The sequence below is a fragment of the Marmota marmota genome, unplaced genomic scaffold, assembly GCF_001458135.2.
Source record: "Marmota marmota marmota unplaced genomic scaffold, marMar, whole genome shotgun sequence".
In the NCBI taxonomy this organism is placed as follows: Eukaryota; Metazoa; Chordata; class Mammalia; order Rodentia; family Sciuridae; genus Marmota; species Marmota marmota.
The window spans coordinates 140,529-153,786 of record NW_025999964.1 but is presented as its reverse complement, the minus strand read 5'-3'; the positions used below and the strand labels follow the sequence as shown (position 1 = coordinate 153,786).

Below are 13,258 nucleotides of genomic sequence, written 5' to 3'. Positions count from 1 at the left end.
GTCGGGGCGCGCAGTGCTGCAGCGGGGGTGGCAAGACCCTGGGGTCTGCCCTCAGCGCTGGGGCGCCTCTGCAACCTGAGCCTGTTCTCTGGGGGCCCTGCTGCTCCCACCTGCGCGCGCACCTGGCGTGGTGTTCCAGGTGTGCAGGTGGTACCGAGGTACGCGTGTTCAAGGGTGTGGTCTGAGGTGGGTGGTGCTCAAGGTGAAACGCGTGGCTGTAGTTGTCGATGGACACAATACGCTGTGGGTTATGGGTTCCTTTAGGGCGCCCAGGGGGAACCCCGGGCCTCCCACGCGCTGGGGGAGCGCTGCACCCTGAGCCCAGCCGCAACCCGGGTCTGGTTCTTGAGGTGGGTGTGTGGTGTTCTAGGTATGCGGGTGCTGGAGTCGTTTTGTCTCAGGAGTGTGTGTGATGGAGGTGTGTTTGTGGGTCGTGAGGAGGGTGTTGTACTCGAGGTGTGTATAGTGTGTGTGGTGCTTGGGGTGTGCATGGTGCTCGAGGTATCTGGTGCTGTGTGTTGGTGGTGCATGAGATGTGTGTGGTGTGCGAGGTGTGTGGTTTAGGTGTGAGTGGGGCTTGAGGTGTGTGGTGTTCAGGGTGTGTGTGGTGATTCAGGTGTTCTTTAGGTGCGTGTGTGGTGTTTGAGGTGTATGAGAGATGTTTGAAGTGGTGTATTGCTTGAGGGTGGTTGTTTTGCTCGAGGGCTTGTATGTGTGGTGTTTGAGGTGTGTGGGTGGTGTTCAAGTTGTGTGGTGCTCCAGGTGTTTGGTGTTTGAGGTGTGTGTGTGGAGTTTGAGGTGTGTCTGTGGTACTTGAATGGTATGTGTATGGTGTTTGAGGTGTGTGTCTGGTGTTCCAGGTGTCTGTGTGGCATTCCAGGTGTGTTTGTGTTCCAGGTGGATTTGGTGTTCTAGGTGTGTGGGGTCCAGGTGTGTTTGGGGTCCAGGTGTGTGTGGTGCTAGAGGTAGGAGTACTGTGTGGGGTCCTTTCCTCCTCTGACTCAGGTTTCACCTCTGGAGGATCCTGTCTGGAAGGTGTCCCTCCCTGAATTGCTGAGGACTTCACCTTTTCAGCCTCCTGTTTAACTGTTTCAGAGGTGGCAAGATGGGTGCTTACTCAGTCTCACTTAACACCTGGAGGTAGTGTAGTCCCTGCCCCTCTAGGGCTGCGTGTGCTGAGGGATTGGTCTCCTATGCAGTGGTATTCTGAGGTGGCTTTTGGGAAGTGATTGGCTGTGAAGGTGCCAACTTGTAGTGAGGTGCCCCTTTGTGCTGCTGAACTGCCGCTGAGCCATAACCCCAGTACCCACCCCACCCCCGTGTATTTTAAAACTGACATTTTTTTCCTTCCTCTTCTCCCTCCAACTCAGGAAGGCAAGGTTAGCCTTCCCATCCTAGGCTGAGTTACCTATTCTTCAGCTCACTGACCACAGAAATGAAGGAATCCAGACTTCAGGGCTGGCACGGAGGATCTGAGAACAAGTCTCCAAGGCCACATGTGAATGATGTCCTGAAGGGCACACCTGGAGCTTACTTTTCCCATCCCCTCTTTAATAGCCCACCATTTCCTGGCAGTGAGAGTCACAGCATCTGGGACAGGAGACCCCTCTGTGTTCTTCTTTGTTCTTTCATTTGAAAACAAAACAAAACAAAAAAATAAATAAAAACAATTTTAAAAAATTAAAACTTTTTTTTTATTTGAAAAAAAAATAAAACTTTTTTCCTTTTCCTCAAAACTGTGTCCAGCATTGTGGACGAGGATTGAGCTTTTGGTGTCAGCCTTGTTATTGGATTAATCCACTAATAGCTGGGACTCAAAGAAGGTGGCGTCTGTGGGAGGTGGGACCTGGTTGAAGATCCTTGGGGACATGTTCTTGGGACTGCCGCCCCCCGCCGTTCCCCCCCCCCCCCCCCCCCGAAACTCGAGAAATTTTGCTTTACCAGGTGCTCTTCCACCATGAGGGTTCTGCCTTTGGCCCAACCATGGACTGAAACCGTGAACCAAGATAAATCTTTCCTCCTCCAAGTCATTTTGTCAGGTATTTTGGTCAAAGCAATGAAAAGCTGATTAAAAACAGGCAGTGTGGAGGGAAAGTGGAAGGGCAGGAACTCCCAGGGTGTGATGGGGAAAGGGTTGGGCCACAGGCTGCTGCTGTCTCTGGGGACATCTGGCAAGTGATCCCCTTGGTGTCCCATTGCAGCGTGGTTTCTGGGCCTGTGCAAGAGGTGGAGTGGGCACTGCTGGTGCTTCAGTCTGGATCCAGGACACTGCTCCTCTGTGACCCAGAAATCTTTGAACCTGTAATTGGAGCTCTCTCAGTGAATTGGTGCTGTGAATTGGAGTTTTTTTTTTTTTTTTTTTAAATCAACCAAAAGCACTATCTTTTTGTCCAACTGCAAGCTGGGAACTACCCCAGGACCTACCCATCACTCCTGGAAGGGACTGTGTTATGTAAATAGTGGTACTCACCCGGGTGCCCACGTGATGGCTGCTTTGCCCAGCCCTGATCTCAAGCCTGGGTTAGGGCGGGTTGGGGAGGCTGTGCTTGCTGCCAGCTCAGTTTGTTCAAAGCCAAGCTCTGCAGGCTGTCCTGTATTTTGGGGATGTGAGTTCTTTTTCTGCATTGACAAAGCCCCAATTGGAGGCAGCCTGCTGGGGTTTGGGAAGTAGCTCTGGACACCTGGGGCATCGCTAATTTGGGACAAACGCCCACAGTTAGGAGAGAGGCATTGCAGTGAGTAGCAGGTCTCTTCTTTCTGCGCCTTGGACAAGGGGGATGAGAGGCCTCTGCATGGGAGGGTGGGATGGAGGAGCTGCACAAGTGGGAGCACTTGGCCTGAGTGGAATTCTGCGCAGTTGGACCAGCTGACTCTTCCACTTCTCCCACCCCCATGGGCCTGCTCCCTAATGTTACTGACAGGACCTAGGTGTGCTGTGCAGGGTGGCAAGAATCTAGAGCCAGGGTGGTTCTCCAAGGAGGGAGCATTCTGGCCCAGCACTGAGGCCTGATGGAGACTGTGCTGGTGACAGTGGTGGTGGGTGGAAAGGTGGGGACATGGCCTGGAACCTGTGAACCAACTGTTGAGTTTTGAGAAGCAGGGGCCAGGTTTTGTTATAATCCCAATGAAAGAGAAAAGCCCTGAGAGACCCCCTTCAAAGATTCACTCAAGAACAAGAATCAGATGAGGTACAGAAATAACCTCTGGTTGCAGATGACTGGACCTGTAGATGACAGCCAGCTAGGCAGTGATTAGTTCCCAAGAACAAGTCTTACCAACATTATAAATTCATAAAATTACAGAAAATTTTGTTAGCATTTTATTAAGAATGCTTGTTCTGCCCAAACCAGGTTATTTTCCAGTGCTTTGAAGGAACTAGACAGAGCTCATGAGGAGGACCTCTCCAGCAGATCCAGGCCCCAAAGTGGATATAGATAGGGACACTAGAGCTGGCACTTACAGCAACCAGGAACCCCCAGTGCAGAACCCAGAGCAGGTCTGGCTGGGATGGGCCAGAAGCATGGAACCCTGCACAGGTCCAAGGGCCTGAGGAATTCAGGCCCTGTGATGTGAACCCTGAACTGCTCACCTTCCAGTCCTCCAAGACAGGGCAGGGGCTATTTAAAGTAAGTCTGGGAAGAGAAGACTTGGACACAGAAACAATTGCATCATTTTGCAAATCTTGTTCAGATTTTGCAGTCCTGGGGAATGGATACCGAGGAAGACCCGTCCTAAACCAGGCCAGCCTGAGGCAATGAACACAGGTTTTGGATTGGAACCACAGGTGGAATGCCTGGAAGGGGATTGTTGATCTTCTGGTAATTAAAACCAGAGTTCACAAAGGATGTGGGAATGAAGGTGAAATATTAGACACTCCTTGGTTTAATGGAGGAAAAAAGCACCCAAAGGTTAAAGGAGGCAGGTATGCCCTGTGCTTTGCCTGCCCAGCTGTTCCTTAACTGTCCCAACCTCCCCAAGGTATTAATGGGGTGCACTGTGGAAGGAGACACCCTTGAGAAGCTCTGGGGAGGCCAGCTAGTGTAGGGCAGAGATAAAGAGGTGCTGCCTCCAAGAAGCAGGGTAAAGAGACTGTGTTGGGATGGGGTTGCTGTGACGGGCAAGCCGAGTCTTGTGGCATCAGAAACCTCTTCCCTGGCCCTTTGTCTAGGACAAAAGCATTAGGCAGCATAGGGTGGGGTGGTGGAAGTAGGGTGCAAAACCTTGGATCTCAGGAATGTGTCCTGACTTGGTCACAATGCAGGGGACTGGAGTTCCTTTTGCAATTCCTGGATGTGAGTCATTCCTGGACCAGAAGCCCTCTGTCTAGGGACAGACCTGGCGGAAACACCCAAGGCCATTTGGTCTTCCCTCAGCCTTGCTGAAGGGAGGAGCAGCCTTGGCCAGGATGGCTGGGGGAGGGGATGCTTCAAGCAAAGGGGCTGCTGGGCAGAGGGGTTTGGGAGGACAGGTGAGAGGCACATTTTGATTTGACAATGAACACAGTGGGTATGGGAATCTATCCTGTGTTAATTTCCTGGTTGTCTCATATATTGTTTGATTGATTGTTTTGAGCAGTTGGCCAGAGTTTGTGCATAATAAAAGTTTTAAAATGCATATGTGAGCTGGGGATGTAGCTCAGTAGTAGAGCACTTGCCTAGCATACTCAAACGCCTGGGTTCCATCCCCTGCATAAATAGATGAATAAATAAAGCAGAGTGTCCTGTTCATTTATGAATCTGTTTATTATATGTTTGACCAAAAAATGATTAAACATTTTTTTAATTTGTAGATGGGCACAATACTTTATTTTATTATTTATGTGGTGCTGAGGATCAAACCCAGTGCCTCACGCATGTGAGACAAGCGCTCTACCACTGAGCCACAATCCCAGCCTGAAAATTATTAAACATTATGCATATTGACTTCTGTGGCTGACTAAGAAAAAAGATTTTCAATAATGTAAAATTGCAAAACATCTGGAAATGCTGATTTGAAATATAATAAACATTCCTTTATATGCATAGGTGAACTTCAAAGAAAACAAGGGATATATCCCTGGAGACACAAAATAAAGAGGAAGTTGAAACCAATAGGGTAAATGAGTATGAAATCTTGAACATTCTTAATACCTGGAACTTAAAGCCTTGAGTTTTAAGGCTGCATAGAAAGGAAGAGACATGGATTAGGGCACATGCAATATAATAAGTTGGAAATAAGAGTCTTATATAAAATCAGGACTTTTGAAGTCCAGAAAGACTACAGAAAAAAATATCTGCTTTCCATGAAGGAGAAATCGATGATGTTTGTAATGACCTCATCACCAAAAGTAAATCAAATCTTCTCTGAGAATGTATAGCTATAAACTTCCTTCAAATGGGTGTAGAATTTAAATATAAACTCCCTAGGTGGTTTGGAATTGAGCTGAGTTGGCTGTAGATCCACAGCACAGGGGCACTTGGCCAGAGCAAAAATACCAGTCATCTCTAAAGGTGTGCACCCTCATTTTGACTCCTGCAAGTTCCCACAGATGAAGATTAGCCAGACATGAGATCACAATCTAAAATCACAAAACATGTAAGTATGCTTAAACTGCTAGTTAGGTAAAGGGTGTAAGGGTGTAATTAGAAAACATGAGAAGGGAATAAGAAACTATCTGAAAGGATAAGAAAAAAAAGATAAGAAAATGAACAAAATACAGCTCCAGAAATGAAAAAATACAATCAGTTTTGGGAGGCTGTCGCATTCTGACTGCTGTGGCTGACTAGGAAGAGATTTCAATAATGTAATCTAAAATGCCTCTATTGCAAAACATCTGGAAATGCTGATTTAAAGCATAATAAATATTTTCCTTCATGTGATTGGAAGAGGTTCTGTCTGTCACTTTTGTAGTGACCTGGTCACTTCCGTAGTGGCCTGGACGCTGCCCTGATCCTCAAAGTAGCAGAATGTGACTTCATGCATAGGCATGCCTTCCTGTAGCCCCATGGACCGAGCTATGCTCACCTGTTCCTTTGTGATATTATCCCTTTACCTTATTTGGGATAGAATGTTCCATGGAAATGCCCTTTGTGTGTCCCCTTCTCTTACTCTGCCTTTGGGTGTGGCCTTCCTAGATGTCAGTCAACCTGCTAAGCGCAGACATCATGAAGCTAGACTCAGCCCCTTGAAACCTGACCTCTTGCCTCATTTGAATGACTTCTTCTCAATAAAAGGGGCCAGCACGCACTCCTGCTTGCCTGTGCTTTCTGTGGACTCTTAAGGTCAGAGGAGCCATCACAGGACCCCCAAAGAAAAAGGTATCTCTGTCTCTTGTGTGGTTATTTTGTGCAGCCCAGTTCCCCTGGAGTGACCCTGATTTTGTCGCTGGGAATTCGACAATCAATAATTAAAATTTCTTTTTTTTTTTCCTTCCTGGAAAATAGTTTTTATTTTTATCTATTTATTTTTGTAGTACTGGGGATTGAACCCAGGAGTACTCTACCTTTGAGCTTTAGCCCAGCTCTTTTCATTTTTTATTTTGAAACAGGTTCTCTCTAAGTTGCCCAGAATAGCCTTGAATTTAGGATCCTCCTGCCTCAGCCTTCTGAATCCCTAGGATTACAGGTGTGCAACACCATGCCAGCCTTCTTTTAAAAGGCTGAATATTATTCTATTGTGTATATATGCCACACTTTATTTATTTATTCATATGTTGATGGACTGCTGATTCCATTTTTTTGGTATTGTGAATAATAAAATTATTATTATTATTATATTTCAATGGGCAGGTTCAATAGCAGATCAGTCACAGCTAAGAATTATTCAATTGGAAGATGGTTCTGAAGAAATGATCCAGAATACAGAATAGTCAGACTGGAAGATGAGAACATTTTATAGAAGCTAGAAGGAGAAGGTCTAAAGTATTTAAGAGTTTTAAATCACTTTTTAATTCCACACTTTAAAATTTCATCAAGTATATTCCCAGTGGCATCACTGTCCGTTCCCAGAGCTCTTCCTCATCAGAGTCTCTGGGCCTGCCTCCCTGCTCCAGCCCTTGCCCTGGCCCCTCTCACCTTGGTCCTGAGTTCTCTGTGAATGTGCATGTTCTAGACACTATGCATAAATGCAATCATACAACATCTGCCCCTTTCTATCTGGCTATTTTATGTTAGGTGATGTTTTCAACACTCATCCATGAACTCTGACAATTTGTGTTTAGATGGGGTCTCACTATATTGTCCAGATTGGTCTTCTTCTATCACTTTTATGCAATACTATAAGATAAGAAGAAACAGGAAGCATAAGAATTCAAGAGAGGAAGTAAAACCATCTCTGTTTGCTGACAACCTGATTACGTGGAAAATTCCAAGGAATTTATGCATGCATGTGTGTATATATACTGTATTATAACTCAGCACATTTTATTTCTTTGTTTGTTTGTATTTTGCTGGGGATTGGACCTAGGGCCTCAGGCATGCCAGGCAAGTGCTTTATCACTGAGCTACACCCCAGCCCTTGGCACAATCTGAAAGGTCACAGGCTACTGTGTGTGTATACACACACACATACACACACACACATACACACAGTTGTTTCTTTGTTAGCAACAATTGGAAAAATAAAAGTTAAATGAAATTTCATTTACAATAAATATGTGAAGTTAAAAATCTTAGGACTAAACTTGACAAAAATGTGTCGGAACTGTACACTGAAAGCTATTAAGCTTTGCTGAGATAAACCGGACAAAATAAATGAGGCAATATACCATGCTCAATTGGGTGATACAGTGTGGCTAAGATGTTCACACTTATAAATATTTTTATGATTTAAAACAATATCAAATTCCCCAAAAGTTTTTATTTTGGTAAAAATTGACAAGCTTATTCTAAGATTTTTAAGAAATAAAAATGACCTAGAATAGTTAACAAAATTTAAAAAGAACAAAGTGGTTGGACTTATACTATCTGATTGGAAAACTTACTATAAAGTTTCAGAAATTAAACAGGGTGATATTAAAGGAAGTATATAAATTTAGATCAACAGAAAAGAATAGGGAGTCCAGAAATAGACCACACATATGTGGTCAACTGACTTTCAACAAAGGTGCCAGAGGCAATTCAGTGAGAAAGGAAAGTCCTTTAAAGGACGGTGCTTAGAGAGACCTAGAATAGTCAGATCCATGCTGACAGAAAGTGGGACAGGGCAGGAAGGGCTGGGAGAGGGGATGGGCAATGGCCACAGGGGGAAATGTGGGCTTGGCACGAGCAGATGGCTGCACAAGTGTGCCGCACTCGACAGAACTGTACCCACAAACACATCATAGTGGAAGCACCGTGGTTCTGGGACTGAACAACCCGGGCATTGCACCACTGAGCTACACCCAGCCCTTTTTATCAAATTAATTTATTTTTTGACACAAAGGACTAAACCTGGGAGTGCTTTACCACTGAGCTACAGCTCCAGCCCATTTTATTTTTTGAGACAGGGCTTTGCTAAGTTGCCCATGCTACCCTTGAACTTGCAATCTTCCTGCCTCAGCCTCTTGAGTTTCTGGGAGTAGAGGTGCCCAGCTAACATGGAAAATTCTATAATGAGCATATTTTGACACAATAAACATAACATGGTTCTGGAACAAATGAACATCTCATAAGAAACATACAAACATCAACTTTTCTTGACACCAAAACTAGAATTTAATTTTAATCAAAGACCTAAATTAAAAACTAAAACTGCTGGGGTATAGCTTAGTGGTGGGGGTCGTGCCTAGCATGGGTCAGCCCCTGGATTAATTCTTAGCACCACACACACACACACACATACACACACAAAAAAAAAAACCCAAAAAACAAAACAGAAAAAAAATTGTGATAGTGTCATAGGAAAAGATTTCTTACATTAGACCCAAAGAATATTAATAGTGAAAGAGAAACAGATAAAATTGTATTCTATGAAAGCATTAGCTTTTTTAAAAAAGAGAGATTATAATGAAAATGAAAAGGAAAGCTATGAAATAGAGAACTTTTGTAACACATATATAGTAAAAAAATGTTTGTCCAGAATACATAAAGAGTTCCTAAATTTCAGTCAAACTACCCATTTAAAAAAATGAGCCATAGACTAGAACAGACACTTCACAAAAGAAGATACTTGAATGGCCAATAAGAACATGAAAAGAAGCTCAGTCTTATTAACAATCAAGAATGCAAATCTAACCCTTCAAAGAGATAGCACTAGATATCCGTTAAAATGGCTTAAGTCTGAAGGGCTGACAATGCCACCAGTGGACAGGGGCAGGTCATGCAGGAAATGGAACAAGGTGGATGTTAAGTGCAGTACCATGCTAGAAAAATTGCTTGCCAATATCTTTACAAGTTAGCACACATCTCCATAAGGCAAGGCTATTCTACCTCTAAGTATTCATCCAAGAAAAATGAAACAGGCAGTGCTCACATCTGTGATCCCAGTGACTTGGGAGGCTGAGGCAGGAGTTTCCCAAGTTCAAGGCCAACTTGGGCACTTTAGTGAGACCCTCTCAAAACAAACATAAAAGGAATGTAGCTCAGTGGCACAGCACTGCTGGCTTCAGCCTCCAGTACTGTAGAAAACAAAGCTACGGATGCACAAATGTGTACAGCAGTTTTATTCATGATTGTTCCAAACAGGAGACAACCAAATGTGCATATCACAGATGATTTGACAAGCAAAATGTGGCATTTTCATAAAATGGAATACTACTTGGAAAAAGAAGAAAGAACCAAGTAGGACTGATCCTTAGGAGGGTTTCCTTGGGGTAGAGGGCACTCTGGCAGAAAGTAAGCCATGTCCCTGAGGAAGGGGCTGGGACACTCTCCCACAGGGAATGGAACACAGGGCTTCCTCCAGGCTAGGCAAGTGCTCTACACTGAGCAACACTCCAGACCCTTTCATTGTTTTTAGACGGGGTTTGATAGGTTGCCCAGGCTGCCCTGGAACTTGAGATCCTCCTGCCTTAGTATCCCAAGTAGAATCACAGCATGCATCACCACCTGACTCCAAAAGGGTTTGAATCCCTAATCACCATTTTTGAAATTTGACAACTGTTGTGCTTCTGCTTTTCTTGCAGTTTGGCTTTAGGAGCCAACACACTTCCCGACCTCTAGGCTGAAAGTGTGCACAGCAGGGTGCAGGGCTGGCCTTGGGACCGGTGTGTTGATGGGCACCCCGCTCAGCGTCAAGGATCCAGGTGGCCTGTGGGACTTCTCGCCCTCCTCTCTCTCGCCTGCTCAGTTAAAGTGGGGACAGTAACACAACTGTTTCATTGTCTCATTCATGCTGGCCACAGGCAGGGCCTGCTTGGACGCTGTCTATGAAGCAAAGTGCCAGTCCCCAGAGACTCGCCATTAGCTCCCAGCCTCTGGGGTGAGTGGCGCTTCAGTAGGGAGCTAGTTCAGGTGCAGTTCCTGTCTTCTCCACCAGGGAAAGGTGCTCTGATAGATGCCCTTCACAGGCGGCAGCTGGTTGTATATCGTTAGAGCTTTAGATTTAAAGCATTATTCTCCCACGAAATGTGGAATCAAAATTGAGATATATGTCTAGTTAAGTTCACACTTAGAACTCCAAGTTTCGTTCAAGGCTGTTTTGCCCAGGTGTTTACCTGACCTCCCTCTCAAGGCTGTTGACGATTTATGATCTATGTGTAAATTTTTATAATTGTGGTAAAAAACAAAACAAAACAAAATTCTCCACTTGAGCCATTTTTAAGTGTACAGTGATAATAAAAAGGAACTGTATACATTTAAAGTCAATAAATAATATCCCATTGTTGGAAGACAGGAACAGGGACTGGGAATCGACTGGCAACTTACAGGAATTTTTGGAAGACTGATCAGACAGGATCAGAGTGAGAAGTTAACACAGCCAGAGTTGGCTGTATATCCTAAACGTCAGTCTGGCTGCTGAAAAGACAGCAGTCTCAGAGTAGTGGCCCTACCAGGATGGAGTGGGATCAGCTAACTCCAGCTGCAGGGGACATAACTGCCCCTGAAGTACAGAGGAGAGGGTTAGAAAGGCCTCGCAGCCAGAGAAAGGGAGCTATCCCTGTGGATAGGGCTTATCTTTAAAATAAAGTTTAAAACAAGATAAAATCAAGTAAAAGCTGTGCATGGTGGCTTGGAAGTGCTCAAGAACCTCAGTGAATCACCTGTTTTTATAATTGCTATTGCATATTTCCTTTCAATTTAAGCAAGTTTTGTCATGATCTTCTGGTGAAAAAGTCTGGGACAATGTAGCCACTGCCTGTCACACCATCTTTGGACCTTGGACTGCATCACACTGTGGTCCTCAGGGTTAAGAAAGTCAATAAGTAAACATAAGAAAAGTCCTGAACTAGCTGTATCATCAAGGTGAGTCAGGATTCCCACATTAATCCAGGCCTACGGTGAACTCATGGCCCCCAAGAAAGTCTATAGACATCCCAAGAAGCAGAGTTAGACCATCAGAAAGTTCACATAACAAAACAATGGACTAGAAACTTTAAATATATGTATTTGAAAAGCTAAAAACAAAAGAAACTAGGCACTGTGGTGCACACCTGTAGTTCTAACAACTCCAAGGCTAAGGCAGGATGATTACAAGTTCTGGGCCAACCTGGGCCACTTATTGAGACCCTGCCTTCAAATAAAAATTAAAAAGGGCTGGGGATGTAGCTCAGTGGTAGAGTGCTCCTGGGTTCAATCCCCAATACCACCAAACACATACATACATACATTTATACGTTAAAAAAAAAAAAGAATACTTTGAAAACTTGCTTTATGTAAAAAGCCAAAAAGTCAACATAAAAAAAACAGCAAGCAGGGCTGGAGTTGTGGCTCAGGGGTAGAGTGGTCGCCTAGCACATGCAAGGCCCTCTGTTCAATCCTTAACACCACATAAAAATAAACAAAGTAAAGTTGTTTTTTTTTTAAAGCTCTTATCCTGAAAAAAAATAGCAAGCAGATTTAAGAATACAGCTTCTCAAAATAAAATCTATGGTCATTGAAACTGGAAGCTAAACACGGTCAAGGGTGAGTGTCATGGAAGCCATGACTGTGAAAGTCACTCAGAATGCAGCACATTCAGGAAAAAATTTCACAGGATGGAGAGGAAAGTAGCTATCAACACAGAATTCTCCACTTGCTCAATTATCATTCAAGAATAACAGCGAAGTTAGACAATTCAAAGCAAGATGGAGGGGGTTTGCCACTAACAGAAACTGAGAAAATTTCTAAAGGATGTACTTTCAGGAGGAAGAAAATTGAACCCAGAAGGAAAGAATGAGGTGTAAGAAAGAATACTGAGCAACAAAATTGATTATGTGAAAAATCTGAGTATTCCCTGTTAGTGAGAATAATAACAAGAATGATTTAGAGGTAAAAGCAACATGGTGACAAACCTACATAATGGAGTTTGGTATTCTAAATTCTTTATATTACCTGGAAAAATAAACTGACACTAATTGACTTTGGGCCTTGTTAATGATGCTTGTTGAAAATTTAAGTGTAATTATGAAAATGATAGAGAATGTATAACTTCTAAACCACTGGGAGATGAGGGAAAGGGGAATTAAAAAAACCCTGATCATTTTAGTGGAGGGCAGAAAGGAGGGAAAAAGTAGCATACAGAAAAAAGGAAGAACAACACAAAATTGATAATAAGAATCAGTTAAGATGTATCAAACACAGGAACTCACGATCGTAGCTGTAAACCTCCTCACCTTGTGTACCTAAGAACACGAAGACAAAGGAGAAGGAAGGAAAGAGATTGGGGGCCCATACTCATGGAAACAGGCACTGCAGCTGCACTAACTTTGAAAAAGTATAACCAAAGCATGAAGCATTACTGGATAGAGTGGCTGAGCAATGATAAAAGGAAAAACTTGTCAGGAAACAAAAAATAATTCTTGTTTTTTGTGGAGGTACCTGGGATTGAACTCAGGAGCACTTGACCACTGAGTCACATCCTCAGTCCTATTTTGCATTTTATTTAGAGACAGGGTCTCACTGAGATGCTTAGCAGCCTCACTTTTGCTGAGGCTAGATTTGAACTCGTGATCCTCCTGTCTCCCGAGCCACTGGAATTACAGGTGGGTGCCACTGCGCCTGGCAGGAAAATAAAATATTTCTAAACCTAAGAATGTTTATTACAAGGCCCCCAAATATACAAAACCAACATGGGCAAAGTTCCACGGAGAAATGGGTAAAGCCACCACCCCAGCAGAGATGTGTTCTGAGACAGGTCTCACTGTGCTGCCCAGCCTGGTTTT

At 44.0% G+C, this 13,258-nt stretch overlaps 3 long non-coding RNA genes across 4 annotated transcripts; 2 read left to right on the top strand and 1 right to left on the bottom strand.

The window, feature by feature from the left end:
* Nucleotides 1-1,684, top strand: LOC107160258. Its single transcript, XR_001505840.2, has 3 exons — nt 1-158; nt 1,006-1,140; nt 1,371-1,684. It is a non-coding gene; the product is annotated as an uncharacterized LOC107160258 (long non-coding RNA).
* A 2,577-nt stretch (nt 1,685-4,261) lies between these two features.
* On the bottom strand, nt 4,262-11,448 carry LOC125616847. The gene is made up of 3 exons (XR_007347619.1): nt 11,291-11,448; nt 9,104-9,108; nt 4,262-4,274 (listed from the first exon to the last, which is right to left on the bottom strand). It is a non-coding gene; the product is annotated as an uncharacterized LOC125616847 (long non-coding RNA).
* Nucleotides 6,223-10,398, top strand: LOC125616846. Of its 2 annotated transcripts, XR_007347618.1 has the most exons (4): nt 6,223-6,296; nt 6,768-6,899; nt 7,199-7,365; nt 10,082-10,398. It is a non-coding gene; the product is annotated as an uncharacterized LOC125616846 (long non-coding RNA). The 2 variants fall into 2 exon arrangements; XR_007347617.1 differs by lacking the exon at nt 10,082-10,398 and having other exon boundaries at nt 7,199-9,097.
* Nucleotides 11,449-13,258: the final 1,810 nt, after the last annotated feature.